We start from the raw sequence: 6,002 nt of genomic DNA on the forward strand, positions 1-6,002 counted from the left end.
GAAATTGCTAACTTGAGTCTCCTCTAGCCTTTCTGCTTGACCTAAGTTGAGGGAGAGAGGGACCTCAGAAAGAGTTGTGAGGTTGAGAGTTTTGTTTTGTTTTGTTTAAACCCCAACAGCAAACACGTGGTGTGTTTTCCGAAACCACTTCACCAGCTCTCCAATTCCAACTGGGTGTCTTACAACTCAATTCTACCACTAACCAAAATTAACACCAGATTCCACAGTTGAAGGGCCCAGTCCTGTTGTTGGGGGAACCTCTGACCATAACTGCCCACCCTGGCCAGACACGATAGTAACCACTTGCAATGAGTTATCTTACAACAGGAGGTTCTGGTAAGGAATGCAGAACTAACAAGCTACCACCAACCGCAAGAATTTGGGAAAGGTCAAAAGGAGAGAAGAGGTGCCAGTCCATATATCTTACCAACCTCCCAGAATCCTTCTCACTGGAATCCATCTTGGCTGAGCGATGGGCGTGCCACCAGGAAGGACCCTGAGTCAGAATGATCGGCCAGGGACAACCCAGAAACGAACCCCATTACTATAAAACGTGAGACTTTGAGCTATGTGGCAGAGCAGTTCTTCTGGGTTCCCTTACCCTGCTGCTCTCCACCTGGGTGCCCCTTCCCAATGAAATCTCTCGCTTTGTCAGCATGTGTGTCTCCTTGGACAATTCATTTCTGAGTGTTAGACAGGAGCCCATTCTCAGGCCCTGGAAGGGGTTACCCTTCCTGCAACACCACAAGACTGCCCCCATGTCAGATGCCAGCTGCAAATGCAAGGCCCAGGCCACACACATTTCTGGATGGCTGACTACAAATTCAGAAGTTCCCTATAACCCCTCATGTTTGTTCATTTGATAGAACGACTATTAGAACTAAGAAAAATGCTTTACTTATTATTATCAGTTTATTTTAAAAGATACATGTCAGGCACAGCCAAATGGAAAGGGTGCACAAGGCAAAGTAGGGGAACAGGGGTAGGAAGGTTCCATGCCCTCTCCTGGCATGACAGCCTCCCAGCACAGTGATGTGTTCACCAACCCAGATATCTCTGAATCCCAAAGTTTAGGGGTTTTGATGGAGTTTTCAACACTGGGGGCTTGAGGGTGGGCTGGGCTGGAAGTTCTAAGCCTCTAATCATAGCTTGTTCTTCCTGGTAACCATCCCCCATCATGAAATCATCTATGGGTCTGGCAACAGTTGCCTCATTAGAATGTAAGATGCTACTATCACATGGGAAATTCCAAGGGCTTTAGGAGGTCTTTGCTAAGAACCATGGACAAAGACCAAATATCTTTCTTATACCATAGAAGGTCACAGTCTATGGTCACATACTGAGACCCAATCATGGGACTATAAAACATTTCCTTTCCACCCTCAACGTACCACCACATCAAGAAGACACCTAATAACAGTATAAAACACTGACAGAACTGTATGTTTCAGAACTTATTTACAAGTCTCTATAGTACTCCTAAAGATGACATGGGAGACAAAAGCAAGGACACCTGAAGATATTTTAGCCTCTGACAGCCACAGCAAATAATAAACAACTCCAAACCCTAGTCAGATAAACCTAAAATCTCATACTACAGGCCTAAAAACCTCAGTTCCTTTTCACGGTACGTCATGTCTGGTATTCAACAAAAGATTAAAAGGCACAATAAAAGACTTAAAAAACACATCTCCTAAAAAAATAACCAAAAAAAGGAGGGGAAAAAAAGAGAGAGAAAAAAAAAACCCCAACACATCTCTGGGATTAGGACAAGCAAAAGAACCTGATTCAGATGTAGCAGATATATGCTGGAATTATCAGACCAGTCATTTAAAGCAACCATGATTCATATGCTAAGTGCTCTAATGGAAATAATGGATGACCTGCAAGAACAGATAGGTAACATGTGCAGAGCTGGAAACTCTAAAAAAGAACCAAAAGGAAAGCAAAGAAATTTTTAAGAAAACAAAAGAACAGAACAAAAATAAAGAATTCCTTTTGGGGGGGGACCTGACCATTACAGTGGAAATGTGTGAGAAAAAAGAATCAGCAACCTTGAGGAGCCGTCACTAGAACTTTCTGAACTGAAATGCAAAGAAAAGGGTAAAAAGACAGAACAGAAATCCAAGAGCTTTGGGACAATTAAAAAAGGTGTAACATATACAAAATGGGAATACATGAAGCAGAAGAAATAAACAGGATACGTAAAACAATGATGAGTGAGATTTTCCCCCAGATTAATAATGGATACCAAAATAGAGATGTAGGCAGCTCAGAGGTCACCAAACAGGATAAAAACCCTAAAAATGCACACCTAGAAATATATATTCAAACTCAAGAAAAATCAAAAACAAAAAAAGTCTTGAAATGTCAGGGAAAAAAAAACCTTAGTTACAGAGAAACAAGGATAAGAAGTAAATTGGACTTTTCTTTTCAGAAACCATGCAAGCAGGAAGAGAGTTTTGTGAAACACAGTGTGTTGAAAGAGAAACCACCCAACTAGAATTTTGTGTCAAGCAAAATTATCTTTCAAGTGAGGGAGAAATAAAGACTTCCCAAAAAATTGAGGGAATTTGTCACCAATACCCCCGCTTTGCAAGAAATGTTAAAAGAAATTCATCAGGAAGAAGGTAAATGATAAAGGTTAAGTGTTAGAGAAGGAACAAATGAAGGTAATAATTAAATTGTTTTTGTTATTCTTAATTAATCTGACATAACATTTTGTTGAAAATAATAATAGCAGCAACATATTCAGTAATTATAGCTTTTGGATGAGTGAAATGAATGACAGAAATGTTACAAGGGGCAAGGGAGAGAATTTGCACATCCAGTGAAATGTTATGGTATTACTTCAGAGAAGAGTTGGGTTAGTTGTAAATGTATACTACAAACTCAAGGGCAATGACTAAAAATGTAAAAAAAAAAAAAAAGTTATAATGATATGCTAAGAGAAGAGAAAAAATGGAATCAAGTAAAATGTCCCCTAAAAGGTAGAGAAGACAGAAGAAAAGTGGAAGACAAAAGAGAAACAAAGAACAAGGGCAACAAATAAAAAATGGTAAAAATATGGTAGATATTAATCGACCTATATCAATAATCACTTTAAACATCAGTGGTCTAAATACAATAAGTGAAACAAAAAAAACCTGTCACAGTGGATTAAAAAACAAAACAAAACTAAACTGGGCTTCCCTGGTGGCACAGTGGTTAAGAATCCACCTGCCAATGCAGGGGACATAGGTTCGATCCCTGGTCCGGGAAGATCCTACATGTCATGGAGCAACTAAGCCCGTGCGCCACAACTACTGAGCCTGCGCTCTAGAGCCCGCGAGCCACAACTACTGAAGTCCGCGTGCCCTAGAGCCCGTGCTCCGCAACAAGAGAAGCCACCGCAATGAGAAGCTCACGCACCGCAATGAAGAGCAGCCCCCACTCGCCACAACTAGAGAAAGCCCGCATGCAGCAAAGACCCAACACGGCCAAAAATTAATTAATTAATTAATTAAAAAAAAAAAAAAGAATACCAAGGGGGTCAGCATGGATGAGTGGCTGGAAGGCTGGTACCAGGAAGTCATGAGGACTCACACCAAGCAGGGCTTGGAAATCCAAAAAAGGGCTGCAGACCCTACTAATTGCTCGCTAAATGCATCAGGAGCCTTGCACACCAGCTGCTTGCGATACTCTGCCTGCAGACGCTTCCAACTGGCCCATGGGCACACCCAGTGCTCCATATACATCAACCCACACCCTATGTCTGGCTCCTCACGTGACCCCCAGATGAGGAGCGCAAGACTGCACAGTAAACACACACCTGTAGCTCATAAGCACACACATGTAGCCGGCTTGACTAGGTGGGATTGGGAAGACATACAAACGTGAGCATTTCAGGGGAAGCAAACACAGCACCCAGCCTGGATGTGAGGGATCAGGGAAAGGCATAGAATCTTAAGAATTCTGTCCAAAAGAGGGAACAAGAGGCATGAAGTGGGCATCCACAGAAAAAGCCTGAGAGAAGCTCAGAATATCCATCTGGGTTGAATGGTGACGGTGTTTCTCTCCCAAAGCCAGTCAGTAAAAACTGGAAGAGGTGACTGTTTCTTCAAATGCAAAGACAGCAACACAACACTTCGTGGAAAATGAAGAAGGAAAAAAAAATGAAGATTGTAAAGCATTCTGCTAGCTCAACAAGAAAAGCCACAACATGGACATATATACACTACCAAACGTAAAATAGATAGCTAGTGGAAAGCAGCCGCATAGCACAGGGAGATCGGCCCTGTGCTTTGTGACCGCCTGGCGGGGTGGGATGGGAAGGGTGGGAGGGAGGGAGACACAAGAGGGAAGAGATATGGGAACATATGTATATGTATAACTGATTCACTTTGTTATAAAGCAGAAACTAACATCATTGTAAAGCAATTATACTCCAATAAAGATGTTAAAAAAAAAAGAAGAAGAAAAGCCACAAGTATCTATTGATTCCAGAAAATAATGATGCTGGTTATTATTTCCATGGGAAGAAACTGTTTTGTAAACAATCATACTTGAGCACTTCTGCTCTGCAAGCCTAAGCCCTGGAATTATTGATACATTCGAAAGCACCCAAAAGTAAGCAATAGATGTCAGAAACACCCGCTAAGGGCAGGAAAAAAGGGAAACAAATTTTAACACAGGCAATGTACTAATGTTATATTTTACTTTTCTGAAATTCACCTTTCTTTAGTTTACAGTTACTGTAAAACGGTGACTAAAAAGTGAATAAAACTTTTTAGGGTGACAAACCCATGGAGGAGCAGGAACATTTCTCAAGGGGTAGCTACACCCAAGGGCTTCCCATAGGATACGGATGTCTGTGCCCAGGAAAGACTCTGGGGGGAGACACCCAAGGATTTCATACAGCCTAGTTACAGGTGGTTATTCTCTGCTTTCCTCTCGTGGTAAAGTATCCACAAACCAAAAACTACACCTTTAAACATGAGCCATTCACTGGCTGCGGGAAAATGACAAAATTCCGCATCCCCCTCTGCCAAAGAGTAGCTGTGGGACCTTGTGTAAGAATTTAACTTCTTGGATCCTTCAATGTTTGCTTCTAAAAAGTGAGCTTAATATTTATTAGGTGTTAGGATTAAATGAGATCTGTGTAAGGTGTATGCACAGTCCCTGATATATGGTGAGCATTAAATAATTTTTATTTCCATTAATAATACTATTGATTTTATTACTAAATAAGTGAACGCATAAATTTTCCGCCCTGGAAAAAAAAAAAACCGCGTCTGTTTGACATGCACCACGGAGGACAAATATTTGATAATGATGCTGTGAATTAGAGACACAGTTGGCTTTGGGAAGGCGGGGAGGGACCTGGAATTTATGGATTTAATGCCAGCCCTAGGAAGAGCTAGGCTAGGGCGACAGGTTCGTGGATTTGCGACTCTGCTTCCCCAAACATTTGGAAAACTCCGGAGAAAACGGGTCCTCTTGGGGAGAAAGGTGGCACTGGGGTCCCCACAGACTAAAGCTCCACCCACACTTAAAGACCAGACACAGAGTCTGAAGACTCTACCCGAGGTCAATGCACAATCTGAGGAGAGACGGGTTGCGGGCGCAGAGCTGCCCAGAGAGGCTCCGGGACCAAAGTCACCACGCACAGTGATGGGACAGGACGCCCGAAGTCTCGGCTGCTGGCCCAGCCCCCGCGCTGAGAGCTGGAGGGGGCTTAGGTCTGAGCTGAGCCCCGGGCGGACTTAGGTCTGCAGACTCCGGAGTTGACCGCAGCAGGGTTCAGGTCCCACAGTGGCAGGTTCCGACTCAACCCCTCCTCCCTGTCCTGGGACACCTGGCCCCTCAACTCACCATTTCCTGGCTTCTGGGGTCCCCCTGGGGTCCTCCCTTCCACTCCTGCCGCCTCTGCAGTTCACAGCATCATATACGCTGCAGAGAGACACCTGGGAACCGGGAGAGCAGATGAAACGCGACACTGAGCACCTCCAGGAGCCCCTATG

The sequence above is a fragment of the Balaenoptera borealis genome, assembly GCF_965194805.1.
Source record: "Balaenoptera borealis genome assembly, chromosome: 2".
In the NCBI taxonomy this organism is placed as follows: domain Eukaryota; kingdom Metazoa; phylum Chordata; class Mammalia; order Artiodactyla; family Balaenopteridae; genus Balaenoptera; species Balaenoptera borealis.